The sequence below is a fragment of the Alligator mississippiensis genome, chromosome 5, assembly GCF_030867095.1.
Source record: "Alligator mississippiensis isolate rAllMis1 chromosome 5, rAllMis1, whole genome shotgun sequence".
NCBI classification, from domain to species: domain Eukaryota; kingdom Metazoa; phylum Chordata; order Crocodylia; family Alligatoridae; genus Alligator; species Alligator mississippiensis.
In genome coordinates this window covers 62,830,257-62,846,687 of record NC_081828.1, presented here as the reverse complement: position 1 = coordinate 62,846,687, position 16,431 = coordinate 62,830,257, and the positions used below count along the sequence as shown (strand labels likewise).

The window sequence follows — 16,431 nt, the reverse complement described above, 5'->3', positions numbered from 1 at the left end:
ACCTCCACACAATCTTGCCTAATGACCTCATATACAGGTTGAACAGGAGGGACAACAAGATGGAGTCCTAGGGGATTCAAAGGGAATCACATGAGGAGATGAGCACTAATTTATCATCACCCCCTGGGATCACCTTGCTAAGAAAGAGCAGAACCTGCAAATATCAGCTCATGTAAACACTTTATAAGCACTTCTGGGCAACTGCATCAAAGGCTGCTGAAAGTTCTAGTAATACAGGAGGGTGCAATTTACCGTGTCAATGTCTAGGTGTTGATTATTGACCAAGGCCACAAGTGCAGTCTCTGTGCTATACCCAGGTTGAAAGCCAGAATAGCAAGGGTCTAGGAAACAGATGGTATCCAGATGGATTTGGAGCTGTTGGGCAACCACCCATTCAGTGACCAACCCCCAAAAAAGAGGAGGTTGGAGATAGGGCATTTGGCTGGGGAGTCAGTATCAAATGATGGTTTCTTGAGCAGGGGCCAGACAATTCCAGCCTTAAGAGCATGTGGTACCCCACCTTTCTGAAGGACGGGCTTGACAATTCCCATCAGCAATGGCCCCAGTCTCTCCTACTGGCCTCTACAAACCTGGATTGGCATGGACCTAGTGCATAGCTGATCACCCTTATTCCCTCAATCATATCCTCTGCATGAGTGGACAATAGTAATTTAAAATGATTCATAGAAACAGGACAAGACCCAAAATGTTGACTCTGCAGCAACAGCTATGGTTGCCAAGCTGTACCAGAAATGGTCAATTTTGTCTGCAGAGTGGCAGTCTCACCACAGAAGACTGAAGGAGATTCAGAGTCCAGGCAGACACTAGCTGGATTAACTAGGTCATTCACCACCTGGAAAAATTCCACTAGGTAACATTTTGAAGATGCGATGACACTGGAGAAGAGCTTCTTCACTGCCTCACTGTCATTCCATAGTCCTTTAAAAAAGATCTGTGGTGCAATAATTCACCTTCATCGTGTGCTGAAAGCCAGAATCTAATTTTTTTCTGTATTTTTCAGCCCATCAACTTAATCAACATAGTCTTCTTTTCCATTAGTACCAGAAAAAGTGCATCTACACTTGATATTAGGACACAGTAATAAACTTTGATGCATAATTCACCAGATTTTATTGCTCCCAGGTCCCACTCTTACAAGGGTGCCCAGGACCACAGCATGTTGAATTGCATAGGAGCAGCCCTAGCTGGCAGAGGGCCCAAGGGGTCACAGGGCCTGAGGCTGCTCCAACCTGACTCAGTGTGATACGGTGGGGCTAACTGGAGCATGAGGATACTTTAGTGTGGGGCTAGTCAGCAGGGACCCCCTCACTGAAGCAGCCTCGTGCCACAGCCAACCCCATCAACATCTACATATGCATTGCTGCACAGTAAATAACAGGATACTACTTGTATTTAAAAATGCTAACTTATAGTGGTGTTTTTATAGTTTACTGTGACTTAATAGGTCCACACATGTAGATGCATAGATTTTTCTGTAGATCTAATTAGGCAGCTCCACAGTAAATGTTTCATGTAGATGTACCCAATGTGTTTAAATGGAAATTAAGCTATCTATACAAAAATCTGCAACATAGAATTCTATTTGCTCTACCTGAGGTCCCCTCTCCTGTTAATTCAATGGGGTTACTGGCCTCAACATTTAAGTTCCTACTGGAATTTAATGTTACAATATTGTAATACAGTTACAATATTAAGCAGTTAGCTATGGTTCACAGTTCTGTTTGTACAGTTGCACTCTGCATTTCCGACCACTTTAGCCACTTAGTCATGCAGAATCTTGCTTATGCCTGTACCACCCACTTAACCCCATAGCAGTTTTTCAGTGACAATTGTGTACTCATGCAAAAGATTTTGTTAGATGAGGCTTCAGCATGTGTGTAACTAGATTTAAACAGAGTTTGAGGCTTTTAAAGAAAACTTTTCCCCACTTTCTGTGGGCTGCTTCTAGTTGACCAATATCAGATATCATTCCTTCATCTACAACTGAAATGCTATGTCATCTGATTCATCTAATTCATCACTCATTTTCATTGAATGGACAGAAAAGAGCAGAGTTCTGTGTGGAGTTCGTCTGAGTTTTGCACAATCAGATTTCCTATTTGTGCATTTTTTGGGGTCTCCACTTTAGCCAGATGCTTAAGCATATACCTAATGTTAAGAAATAAATTGCATGGGTTTCTATTTAATCTGTTTTGTAAGCATGAAAGACTCAACTGACCCTATCTGGATTTGACCCAGCATTCCAGAGAGCTTAAGGAGCTGAAAGGTAAATAAAAAGCTAAATAAATAAGTTGCGAGGAGATTTAGATGAATGATTCACAAAAATTCATGGAAATCACTCAGCTAAATCCTCACACAGAAACTGAAAAATATTAAGCAAAGCTGAACATTATATATGCAGAAGACAGTAAAATTAATCGTATTTCTTTATTCTTCTCTCCTTGAAACTGCAATTCCAAACTGTGGCCAATAACATATGTAGCTGTGTGGTAGCTCTGTTTTAATATTCACAAACAATTATGACATGCAAATCTTTTCAGATTTTTGCAGCTCTGACAAAGATTTGCTATGTTTGACTTTATTAAATGATACATTATATCTCAAGGCATTTAACTCAATCAGGTAAGAACTGTCATATAACTGTAGCAATGTAAACAGGTTAATGTTGGTATAATATAGTAGAATTAAATAGTTCAAAGTAATATATATTGAAGAAAAATAATATAGGTAAATCTAGCATCAGGCACCTGCCCTGCTCCTTCCCCTCCCAAAAACATTTAATCTAGACTTTCCTGAAGACACTTATAGGCTTCTATGCAATAGTTGTTTTCTAATTTATTTTGCTAAATATACCCTGTCAATGTATCCAGTAACCGGAGATTTTGGGAAAGGTCCATCATGTTGAATGGCTCTGTGTTTCATTTCCTTTCTTGCTTATACACTTTATCAGGCATACTGATTATTTCCATGGCATTCAGGATTGCACAAAGGACACCAGTTTTTCATCTCTAATATCTCCTTTATGTCTCGCTGTGCCTATGACACCTGAATTTATTTTATGTCTCCTTTCAAGGGATTTCTAAAGATAATATAGTCAGTTCAATTTAAGCTGCAGTTCTCCAGAGACGCAGGGTGAGAAATAACAAAAAATGGCTAAAAACCAACCCATGAAATAAACAGAGTAAGGATGGGGTTGGTTTATTCCTCTCTTATCGATGTTCTTGAGGTAGTTCAGGTTCCTTCTGTTATTCCTGACCAGAGGTGTGTTCACTGGGAAATAAAATGTCGCCTTTTGCAATCGAGAGTAAAATGCTTAAATGGAAGCAGTACCAGCCCCAGTTATCTCTGGCCCTTTCAACCAACTGATACTACCATTTCTTGTTTCATTTTCCCAGTCAGCATATCAAAGAGAAACTCTACATTAGATTTTTTCCTGCTTGTCTACAAGGCCCACCTGCAAGCATACTACATGGGTTTAGGCACCTGTGATTCTATTCAACCTTGGTGTTAATGCACCTACTTTTGGAACACACCATCATCTCAGTCTTAAGACTCAGTCACAAAAAACAGCAAGTGGGAGGAGACTCCATCCACCTTTTGCATTACCTCTTTTTTCAAGCATCTAAATATGATCCTGTTTCACACTGGTTAGGTGCTTAAATCTGCAATAGTCAAAGCAATGGCAGTGATGATTTGACCATTCTGAAAATTCAGAGTGGTAAACTTGAACATGCTGGTTTCAGGAGCCTTTAAACACATGATTACTTGAATTTTTCATTTAATGACATTTTACAACCCATTAGCTAATCTTGGGGTCAATTATGGAGATATTAAAAAAAACCTGGATTTGCTATATATGGAAAAGTATTTTTCCAATATTCTAAGGTATGTACCAATAATAGTGATTCAATATTGGAGTTCATTGTAAAAGCAGCTGCAAAGTAACTCCAGTCTATCACATTTATATTTTAATTAGATGACAAAACCTATGCATTGAAGATTGAAGTATAACACACTCCACCCACCTAAACCTTTAAAATCTCGGAAATATGAACATAAGAGAAAAGTCATTTTGCATTGATTTCCACCTTTATATTGCCTACAGTTCTGCCCACAGCATACTCCAATGCTCTATAAGTGTTTCAGATCTCTCCCCAGGCAATAGTAATAAAACAGCTCAACAGAAAACCTGAGCACAATAAAATTATATCAAGAGAAGAACACATCCAATGTTCAGGTATTCCATAAATGTGGGAGGTTATTCTGTTTTAACACAGCTGACACCCACAACAAGTATTTTTGCTTTTGTGGTGCCAGAGTTACCTCTGAAGACATATGGTCACTGAAGGAACAATAGTGTTTGCTCTGGTATAAGTGAGGGCCTATCTGACCTTCCAAACTTTTATAATAGTGGCTACATGCAAATGGAATGAAAATCCAGTGTTGGTCCTCAGTGCACAGGCTGATTTGCAGAGAGGCACTTAGAAGCAGTATTTGTTTATTTCTATATTGTATATACTTGTTCGGGAAATTATGGAAGCTTATGATACCATGCTACAGAGTGCAATTTAAGGTAAAACCTGACGTGTGACATACAGGTCGTGTCCAGAGGAGTGCAGCCATGTGGTATGTGGTACTGCAAACACATCTGCGGCAACACATACCATACATTCAACTGTTCTTTGCACTGCAAGGGAGCAGTGCAGGGGTATTTCTTGACCCCTGGGTATCCGATTAAATCGAGTCTGTTGGAGTATATTACCATGCTTCAGCAGCCTCCCACATCTCATGTATCAGCATCCCCAGCTTAAAAATGGTGGCGGGGGTATTTGAACTAAAGCTCATCAAATAAGCTTTAGTTCAAGTGCCTCCACCATGATTTTTAAGCATGAGGATGCTGATATATGAGATGTGGCAGCGCTTTCATTAGACTGGCTCTTGGAGCTGCTTTAGTTACAGCACCAGCCCTCCCACCCTCAGAGAATGTGTAAAAGTGCCCATAAAAAAGTGGCTTTCCAGCCTTTTATCATATACAAGACTAGTTTAAAAAATGTCTAAAAACACAACAGCTCCCAATAGTTCCTTAGAGTCCATTAGTCTGGCTTCAGAAATGTGTAAGATATATTTATTCTAACTGTTATCATTTAAAAGAAAGAGGGGGGGAAAGGAGCAATGGTAAACTAAATTCACAATAAAAGGTTTTGTTATCTTTGTTTTGTTTTTATTTAACAGTATTAGTAATGATTGAAGTAATTTATAAAGTGCCCTCTGCTCTACATTGAAAATATACCAGAAATGGTTTTATTTATTACAACACCTGTAAGGAATTGTTGAGTTAAATAAAAAAAGTCTGCATGGCAGGGAGTCTTTGCCTGAAAGACTAGAGTTCCTAGCCACAAAGGGGTGACTCCAGGGCAACTTTTCAGCCTTAAGTCCACGTTACCTTGTTTTTGTTGTTGGCAGTCCCTCAATTCAAGGATGATTTCTACCATGCTTCATTGATGGGTCCTGAGGTGACTTAAAAGTCCAATTCCGTGAGCCACAGATCCAGCCACAAAAGTTGCAAGTTTCTTCCGCAGCCTGGGCCACCTCCCGTGGCGACAGCTGGCGTGCCGATTCCTGCGGCGAGTGGGGGGCCTCGGCTTTGACCGGGAGCTGTTTCAACTGGACCTCACCTTCCTGAACGGGGCGGTCCTTCCCCCGTTCTACCGCAGCGTGGTGCGGGCCTGGCGGGCGGCCTTCCATCTCTGTCCCCAGGCCAGGCACCTGCGGTTCCCGCAGCTCCTTCGAGAGCCCTTGGTCCACAACCCGGCCCTGCACCGGATCGTGCCGAGCCTGGCCTCTGCCAGCCTCACGGCAGCTCTCGTCGAGGCGCGCTCCACCCGCCTGGAGCACCTCCTGGACCCCGCTCGGTCGGACTGGCTGTCACCTGAGGCCCTGGCTGCCCGGCTGGCGATGCGCTCCGTCCGCACCGTGGGGCGGCTTCTGCGGGCCGTTAGGGCCGCCCTCCCGACGGAGGCAGCGACCGCCCTGGAAGCCCATCTCCAGACTCACCGGCCCCTCCCCACCGCAGACGCCGCAGAAGACACCTTCCCACCGCTACCCGTCATCCCAGCGGTACCCAGCGAGCTGGCCGAGCGGCCCAACACGCTGCTCAGGCTCCCGGTGCCCCCCAGCAGCAATACGGGCTGCCCTTTTGGCACCCTGCCCCGCAAGGGCCTCTACATGTGGGTGGTGCGCACCCGGCATGCCCAGGTGCTCGCCGGCCGCCCTGACACCGCATGGCGGCGGAGCCTGGCGCGGCCCGGGACCCCGGCGTGGCGCACACTGTATAAGGTGCCCATCGCCAAGAAGACCAGCGACCTGCAGTGGCGGCTCGTGCACGGCATCCTGGCCACCGGCACCTTTGTGCGTCACTTGGACCCAGCGGCCTTGGCGGCCTGCCCCTTCTGCCCGGGGGTGCTGGACGAGGACATTTTCCACGCCTTCCTCGACTGCCCCCGGCTGCAGCCTCTCTTTGCCGCCCTGGGCGCACTGCTTCGGGTACTGGGCCGAGACTTCTCCAAAGACGCCTACGTCCACTCCTTTCCATACTGGGCAGCCGAGCGGGCCACGGTCAGCCTGGCCAACTTCCTGCTGGGCCAGGCCAAGATGGCCACCCTGAAGAGCCGGCGAAACCAGGTCAGCGGCACCGGGATGGTCGACGCCCTGCAGCTCTTCCGCCTGCTGGTGCGGGCCCGCCTCTCGCTCGAGTTTGAGCACGCTGTCCTCCGGCGGACGGTGCCCGCCTTTGAGGAGCGCTGGGCCCTCGAGGGGGTGCTGTGCCGGGTCGAGGCGGGACGCCTGATCCTCGTTCTGTGATGCCACCGGCTGCTCAAGCCGCAGAGACGCGTCAAGCGGGCCGAGGCCCTGGACTTTTGTTCGTGCGGGTCGACCCCGGAGGCCTCCATGGGTGTCCCTGCTGGCAGAACTGTAAATACTGTAAATAGTCCTTATGTTCGTTGTGTTGGTTGGTTTTTTTTTTGTCTAGCGTGTACGGGCAGGCCTTGCAGGCCATGAGCCCAGGCCTTGTCCATGAGGCCCAGAGCTTCGGGCATCCTTGTACATGTTTTTTACTGGCTCCGAGTCATCACCCTTCGGGGAATAAAGGTCTCTTAAAAGTCAAAAGTCTTTCTTTCTTTCTTTCTTCTCTCTTACACTGGTAGCTGTGTGGCAGAGTTTCTGCCTAATATGTGGGAGATCTGAGTTCAAGTCCCAGCTGGGGTGAGTGAACTACCAAGGAGAAAATCTCCTTGCAGTGGAAAGGGGCCATTGTGTTTTCTCCAGGTACCTAGGCCTCTTTCTTTCTTTCTTTCCAAAGCTCTCTCTTCTCTGTTTCAAGAGCAACACACTTTACCTCAAAACAGGTTGCTGCTTGATTGAGGTTGCAGTGCAATTGGGGTCAGTTGACAGCAAGCTCCTCCCAACTCTTGATGTCGTCATCCATTTTCATTAGGTATATCTTCAATGTATCCTTGTAGCATTTCATCCAGCCACTGCAAGATCTTAGGCTGTTACTAAGCTGGGAGCAAAGCACTTGTTTTGGGAGTCAGGGGCAGGCATCCACACACAAGGTCCGGTCTAGAGAAGTTGGCGCTTGAGGATCACTCACTCAATGCTGGTAACAGTAGCCAACATCATTGCTGAAGCCATTTCCCATTTAACATGAAGGATTTTCTGGAGGCATTGTTAATGATACCATACCAGGCTCCTGAGAGGATGATGGTAGGTCACCTGTGTTTCACTTCTGTAGAGGAGAGTGGGGATGTTGACTGAATTGTAGATCTGGATCTTGGCATCTTTCTGTAAATTTTGATGAATAACGTGCCAAAGCAATTTACCAAAACAGTCACTTGTACACTGGATCCTCTCAATGTTCACTCTGAGAGAGGTGGATACCAAAGTAAGGGAAGTGCTCAACTACCTCCAGGTTCTTTCCCTCAATGGTGATTTGGGGAACAGGCTTACATTCATGGCCTACAGCAGGCTGATACAACACCAGTCTTGTCAATGTTGAGAATCTTTTCAATGTTCAGTCTTCTCAATGTTGAGAGAAAGACCTCCTGTAAAGCTTGGTAGGCTTCTCCAAACAGAACCAGCATGGTCTGAAGTTTTTCCTCATTGTGCACAGGGATGGAAATCATCAATATATTGAAAGTCAAGGATGATTGTTTTGAATACTTTGGTCTTTGACAAAAAACATTGCAGGTTGAAGATCCCTCCATCTGTTCAGTATTGAATGTCAGTTCTGGAAGGAAGACTGTTCTTAATGAGAACCATGATAACTGCCAAAAAAAAAATGGAAAGCAGACTTGGAGTGATGATTCATCCTTGCTTGACCCTAGTTTGAATGACAAGTGGATCTGTTTCCTATCTCCTACAAACTTGCTAGTCACAATTATCTGGTCACAGAGAAGCCTCAGGACCTCAATGTACTTTTCAAGACATCCAAATATGGCCGTTACTTTCCTCAACGCTTTACAAGTTATGGAATCAAAGGCCTTAGTAAGGTCGATGAAGGCCATGTACAGGTCCTGATGTTGTTCCCAACATTTTTCTTGGATCTAGTAGGCAACACAGATCACATCAACTGACCGACAAGATGGCCTGAAACCACATTAATATTCTGGCAGGACTTCCTCAACAAGAAATAGAAGATGGTTCAAGAGGATGTGGGTGAGTATTTTCATTGCTGTGGAAAGGAGGGTGATACCTCAATAGATCCCTGCACACAGACTTATCTCCCTTCTTAAATATAGCCTTGATATTGGTATTCTTCAGGTCTCCAGGAGTCTCTTCACTGTTTCAAATTTGGAGAAAAAGATAATGGAGTCTTGAAACTGGTTCCTTGCTGCCAGCCTTGTAGATTTCAGCTGGCATTCCATCTGGTCCAGTAGCCTTTTCATTCCTGGTTTCCTTGATGGCACACCAGACTGCTTCTAGGATAGGAGGGTTGGAAAGGGATCCCCTTTTAGGGTGTTGGGGGATGGACTCAATGGTGGTATCCATCACAGTGAACTCATGCTTCAAGAGTGCTTCAGAGTGCTCTTTCCATCTAGCTTGAATAGATTCACTGCCTTTGAGGAGCATCAGGCCATCCTGTGATCTCAGGAAAGTAGGATCATGGGAAGTTGGGCTGTAGATGGCTTCCACTGCCTGGAAAAAGCTATGCATGTCATGTTTGTCAGCAGAGAGGTGGATCTCCTTGGCTTTATCTTGCCATCACTGATTATTTATTTCCTGGATTCTCCTTTAAGCTTTGACTTTGAGAAGCTGATATGTCTCCTTCTGCTGAAATAAGGTGTCATGCCATACATGTGTGGAATGCTAGGAGACATGATTGTTAGGATCATGCATTAGATCACACTGTGCCTTTTTTTAACATCTGTCAGTGGCCTTAAATTATGGGGATAACTAGGAATAGTCCCTGATCCAACAGCTTCATGTGCTCCAGCCATGCCCTTAGCTTCCTTCCACCACCACCTGTACCCTAGGGACAGAAGAGCCTTGATGAGCTAGGTTTCTGGATGCTGAAGGGACCCTTACATGGGGGAATGTTCTCAGGAGTCATTTGCATCATCTCTAAGGCCCTTTACACTTTTAGAATGGCAAAAAGGGGCCATACTAGAACTGAATATCAGATTCACAGTGACTACCAGCGCACTTAAGACATCTACAGACCTCAGGTGCAAGTGATTACAATTGTGCCATATGACTTTAGAGCCCTAGTAACTAATGACTAAGTAGGGTATCATAACTAATGCAAGTTCAATATACAGAATAGAATCACATCATTCTTATTCATGGCTGAAGAAGATTTAGACTGTACAGTCTAATTTAACTTTAATAGATCTAAAAACTTATTAAAGTTTGGCAACCATAAACTAAATTTTCCTGGACACATTTACTGCTCTGCTGAGCAAACACCTCATTATCATGATGGACTTTCTTTCTGGATGGTGTAAGTAGCAGCTACAGTACTCTTTCAGCCAGCTGGTTGTCATAACTATATTAGCAACTTTTTTCGAAAGTTTGAGTAATATTCTGACCTAAGATTAATGTAAAATTAAACATAAAACTTAGATATTTAAGTGAAGTTTCTCACTTGAATGAGCAAAAGAAAAGCATGCCCAGCTGCAGCCAGGCAAACCTTTATTCTATTTAACTTGGAACACACAAAAGTGGGTATTATTTAAGGCAAGATTATAACTCATCTTTATACCAGCATACAGCCAAAAAGTATACAGCACCCTCTTAACTCTCCAAGGCTAGCTATCAACATTAGCAGTGCAACAGTGAACAAATCACACGTGGAATTCTTAATGGTGGATGGAAAACAAGCAGATGGGGTGGGGTGCATTTTAGCACAAAAAAATTATCAAAAGGATGAGTTGAATGATGCCAATGAGTCTAAACACTTTTCCTAGCCTTCAAGGCACTCAGAACATTGTTTTAAGAATGAGCTATTTTAGTCTTCATTGAGGTCAATGCCATCAGGCTGTAGTCAGGAATAAAAATGTCACATTTATGGCCTAAAATTTGTTTGTTTGCTTTAAAAAAAAAATTAGATCAGCTTTTTCTTTTGAGTTTGTAGATGCCTGACCCTACAAGCAAGGGTGGGCAATTATTTCGGGCAGAAGGCCACTTTCCGACTTTTGGGGAGCTGCTAAGGGTCGCATGGGTATCCCCACCCCTTGACAGTGTTCCCACTTCCCATTGACCATATTGGGACCAGAAGTCCTGCCCCCAACCCCTGACCTTTTCCACTAGAAGTACCTCCCCTTACCCTGGAAGTACTAATTTTCTAAAATGAATTTTCTAAAATTTTTATGGACCCTGTAGTCTGAATAGAATGGCCTGGCCAGTCAGATCTGGCCCACAGGCCATATTTTGCTTGCCCCTTGCTCTACAGTTATCCTATTTCCAGATTTTGTGCTTTTGTCATTAATCTTGATGTTTTTCTTAAAGCTCCAAAACTCCTAGAATAAACTGTTTATGTGAGAAAGTCAACCTTCATTAAACAGATATGTTTATAGCCCTCATGGTCACAAAGAAAAACCCCAAAACATGAACCAAGGTAATTATTTTTGTGGCACGACTGATATTTGAACACTTGAGGTCAATAATGCTACAGAAATGATCATATATTGTCTTTCAAAGGCAATGTTACACTCCAGAAATACTGGATGGAGATCAGATTCGGTCCTAGGAAAGATAGGAAAGACTCTCACTAACTTCAGTATGTTGGGCCACAGCATGCAAACAATCCTAATTCCTTTAGATATTTTCCCAATTTTTGTTGTCTTTTCAACAACTGAAGCTTGCTAAAATAAATGGATCTTAGGCTACAAACAGACCTTGCATTTGTGCTGGGAGAAACCAATTTATCTTAGGACAAAGTACAATCATTCAGGTGTCCATGTCCATTACTCCGGGACAAATCTTTAAAAAAATCATGGCATAAGAAGTGCTAACAGTTTGCCCTGGGACATTATGATGTGCATCTGAACAGTTGTCCTGGGACTGCATCATTGAATCGGTGGCAGAAAAGTAGCACTGCATTCAGCTGCTCACTAAACCCTAACTGGAAGGGAAGTGTGCATACCAATCTCAGAACTTTTCTCTTCTAGCACAAACACAGGCACAACTAATCCATAGAAAAATGAGGTCAGTTCCTAGTTTCATTTCTACCAACAGTAGGTTCATTCTCTTTTCCCCTTATTTACATGTTCACTTCCGAATTTCCCCTAGAAAGAAGAATCCTCCATGGGGACTAGATGTAGTGTAGCATTGCCAGCTCAAAGGGCTTAGGTGCAGTTTTCAGGCTGCAGAGTCTCCAGCCCGGCTGTGAGTGCTAATCCTAATAACAGACTGCTCAGAAGGACTAAACCATATGGGGGTGATAAGCAGCTATAGCCAAAAGTCAAATGCATCCCAGGGAGGGAAAGCCAAAGAAACTTCCAGAAGGAACCAGAGGGACCCTGGGGAAGGAGCCAGGGGAGGAAGAGGAGCCAAATTCGGGCAGATAATCAAGAGCTGAGAGCCAGAGAGCTGATACAGGCAGACAGCTGGAAGACTGAGAGCCAAAAGCTGTGAGAACTGAAAACCTGAAGCTGAAAGCCAGAGCCAGAAACTGAGAATGGAGAACTTAAGAGACTGAAAGTGAAGGAAAGAGGGCTACAGGGCAGCACAGCAGTGCCCAAGGACTCTGGCTAGAGTGCCTTCCTCCTGAGGTCAGCCAGAAACTGTAAGCCCATCAGAGATTGTGAAGCGCTGGTATTGATTGACTTCTGCTGGGAGGAAGCTTGCCCTGGAAGAATATGGACAATTAACAGAGGCTGTGAGACAATAAAAGGACGTTGAGAGACTGTTTGAGCTAGCAATACCCTGAACCTGCTACACTTCCCTTGCTAGGATTAGGGACTTAGGTTTCTGTCAGTTTGGATAAATCCTGTGTTCCTACTATGTATGTTCAGTGGATTGTGCTTGAATGCCTGTTTCCTTGACCACACCCTATCTATTCTCCACAACATGGCTATTTTCAACAGTGATTAGTGTGTGTGTGTGTGTGTGTGTATATATATATATATATATATATATATATATAGTAGTCTACATTCTTCTTTCAGCATCACTCAGCAAAATGCGAAATCAAGGCAAGGCCTTGGCCTGCAAATCTTGGGAGAAGAGGCTATTTTGTGAAATATTGTCAGGACCTGCTCCTAACCCCCCAACCTATAGGCTCCCAGATTTGACACAGCTTGGTCCTCCACCAGGCTACAACTCACAGAGGAAGGCAGAATGGCAAGGAAAGGAGTTTTACCAGAGAAAGGTCTACAACCACCAGCCTCTGATTTGCCCAGGGCTCCCAGCCCCTGATTTGATCCTCCCACCTATAAGGCTTCCTGCTGCCAGATTAAACTTTCTGGGCAGTAAGACTCTTGCCACCCTTGGACTGCCCCATTGGTTCCTTGTTTCAAAATCTGATCATCCATTGCTGACTGTTCTTAGACTTTGACTTCTGCCTCTGCCTCATGTCTTTGATTGTTGAAACTTGGTCTTCACAGGTACCTGACCCAGTTTGCTCCCTGGCCTTGCTTTGTCTAATGTTTCAGCCTTGGCTTGAACTCTAACCATCTGGCTTGGACCTGGCTATCCCTTGAACCTTTGGCTAATGGCTTCTGAGAACCACCAGTCAAGTAGGGGTGTGCAAAGCAGGCCCTATTAAATTTGGATTTTCCCCAGATCAGGAACAGTGATTCAATTCTTTGATTCGGATTACTGTCCCTGATTTGATTCGGCCAAGTCTGAACCTGAAGATTCAATGCTGATTCAGAGAATCAGCAATTCAGACATAAACACAGCTTTAAATGTTTTTTCTACATACCTTGAGGTACCAGGTGCAGCTTGTGAATGCTGTGATGCTAGGGTGCATGGAACCCCCCCCCCCCCCCCGAGTGTGCTCAGAGGTGAACCCAGAAGTGGACCAGAAGTAATTCCAGTCAACTTCTGGGTCTGCCAGGGAGCACGCTGCGGGGGGCCCTCCATGCCCCCCCCAGCTCATCAATAGGCCATGGGGGACCCTAGGTGCCCCCCCGACCCAGGAGGCACCAGTCACTAAGCTGGGGAAACACGGAGGGCCCTCCAGCATACTCCCCAGCACACCAAGAAGTGGACAGGACGTGCTTCTGGTCCACTTTCAGGTCTGCTGCTGAGCGCACTGGGGAGCCCTTCACATTTCTGTGGGACACTCAATGCACCCCAGCATCACAGCACTCATGAGCTGCTTGCTACCTAGAGGTACGTAGAAAAACATTTAAAGCTGTGTCTATGTCCAAATATCTGAATATTTCCAAATCTCTCCGAATCAATTCAGAGAGTTCTGATTCAATTCAGAGAGATTAAAGGTTTCTCTGATTCAAATCAGATTTGGAGATTTAGCTACCAAATCAGGCTGAATCTCCACCAAATTGAATCAGGGACCAAAACTTTGCACAGCCCTACCAGTGAGACTGCTTATGCCTCAGTGCGTGACAAATGTATTTCATTGCACCTTTGGGTCCTGGCCAGGCCTACATAAAGAAACTTTCAGAATACCAGGCAGAGCTGGTTAAATAATGAAAACATATTGAAACTATAGTCACAAACAAGCAACGTCTCATTTGCTACTATTTTTGTGGCCATACAAATACATTATTTATGAACATTCAGAAACATGTCAGCTTTTATGAGAAAATTCTTAAATTACAGGTGTTTCAAAAATTCACCGCACAAGCTTGCTGTTATTCAGTATTCACAAATCATCCATCCATGTCATCCAACTAGGAACAGAAACCACACAACATGACTAGTCCCTCATCACCATTTTTTTTAAACAAATGAAGATGAGTTGTATCAAAAGTCTGTGAATCCCTCCATTTGAAAATGAAATCCATATTATTTGACATGTTTAATTAATTATTTTGTGCAGTCACTATGATTTACTAGTATTCAAAATACTATGGTTTGATGAGTGTCCCTTCATCAGCTGCAGTGTTTTAAGCAGTTCTGAATATGACATGGGAACAGAAGTGAAAAAATAGGTACCCAAATGTTTGAGTCTCCAATAAATAAATATATTTCAATTTGGATTCAGTCCTCCACATGGGAAACAGTTGTTTTGTTTTTCCTCTATCCAAATCAGCTCTTACTTCATTCCTTGGATCTCTCCAAATCACTATACTTTCTCCTTCACAGTCACAGAAAACTCTGTAAGGAAACTCAGTATTATGAAATAATTACTTATGTAGTAATTAAGTATGAATTATCTCAGTACCTTTTCATTGTATTCCATGTTATAATTAGTACTGGGTGTTGAGATGAGAAAGCAGAGCAGCCTCTTTGAAGCAGTGACTGATTGTTCTTTTTAATGAAATCTGTTTGATTGAAAAATATTATTTCATATCAGTGAAGTAAGGTATTTGCTATGTTAAATACCATTAAAATAACTTACTCTACATAAACAGAAATGACTTCATATTTTGAACATTTATATTTTACCTGCTTGAAAGAACAATAGTTGTCACTTCCCCCATCCCTCAAACCTTCCAGAATAGCAAAAATCAATGTATGTTTGAAATAAGATCTGAAATAATTTTTATTTTTCATGTCACACACATGCTTAATCAGAAAACGAATTTATAAGATATTTTCCCTCATTCAACCACTAGAACTCACAGATAATCTGTACTTCTGTGTTGCATCTAGATGAGACGCTTAATGCGCAATAGACTAATTCTACTGCACATTAGCACATCATGGCAAAAACCGTGGTAATGCACTAATGCACGGAAGAATTAGGATACTGCACGTTAAGCATCACAAAAAGATGGTGTGCTGTTGTTACTTTGCATTAGCACTGGCTACTGCATATTTATGTAGTACCTTATATTAGACCTACTAAATTTAACGCACAGTAGCAACGGTACATAAATGCATGTATAGAACATGTAAATGCTCCCAGTCAAGGTCTAATTATCATTCATGTAGATAAACCTTAAGTAGCTTTAAATTAGCTGGCTGGAGTCCAAATAAAAGTGTTGCTGTAGCTGCATGTAGCTTAGCATGCATTAAAACATATACCCAAGAAGTTGTGCAAAGGGTTGGCAGTTAACCCATAGTGAGCTCAGTGGTGTCCAAGCTATACTGCAGTCATCACTGAAAGCATGCAATTTAAATATCTACATTAGTTGCAGTCACATCTTGAACTGTAGTGCACATATATACCCTCAGCTATGGGGATCTTCAAAGTCTACAAGAAAGTCCAGGCCTTCCAAATCCCAGACATGATTTATTGAAGAACTTGGCTGGTTTGGGGTTAGAGAGGTGCTGCAAGTCTAATATATGGTCCAATTTCAGGATTCTGTGTTAATATTTTATTCTGTGTTAATATATTATTATTGTGATAGTTCAGGAACTAGGCAAGAGGTAGTGATATCTTTTGTTGAATGCCCATATGTGATGAAGAATGTCCGGTATTTGAAAACTTATCTGATTCTATCCCATCTAGACAGTTGGTCCAACAAAAGAAATCCTTGTCACATATCTTATTAATAACATTTCAATACTACTGGACCCTGAGGCATTGCTTTATAGCAATTTTTAAGAAACTGGAAAAAAACAAATGCATTCAAATTGGTTAGAGCAGGGGTGTCAAATTTATAGCCCCAGAGTTGTGCCGGATTTCTCATTGTGACTTCCAGTAGGTGAATAAGCTTCTGTGTCAGCATCGGTAGTGAAAGAGTTAACTCTGCTGCCAGGGATCCAGCAGGCATAGCAACAGGGCAGGGGTTATTGTTCAGTCATATTAATTCTTGGGCTGCTAATGCTGAC

At 43.4% G+C, this 16,431-nt stretch overlaps 1 protein-coding gene across 1 annotated transcript in view; it reads right to left on the bottom strand.

The window, feature by feature from the left end:
- The window catches only part of LOC132250821 (protein NYNRIN-like), a 98,421-nt gene that overhangs the window by 24,999 nt on the left and 56,991 nt on the right, over nucleotides 1–16,431 (bottom strand). The window contains exon 5 of the mRNA XM_059728412.1: nucleotides 14,876–14,975. The gene's annotated coding sequence lies outside the window, so the exon portion shown is untranslated. The remainder of the gene's footprint in view (nucleotides 1–14,875; nucleotides 14,976–16,431) is intronic.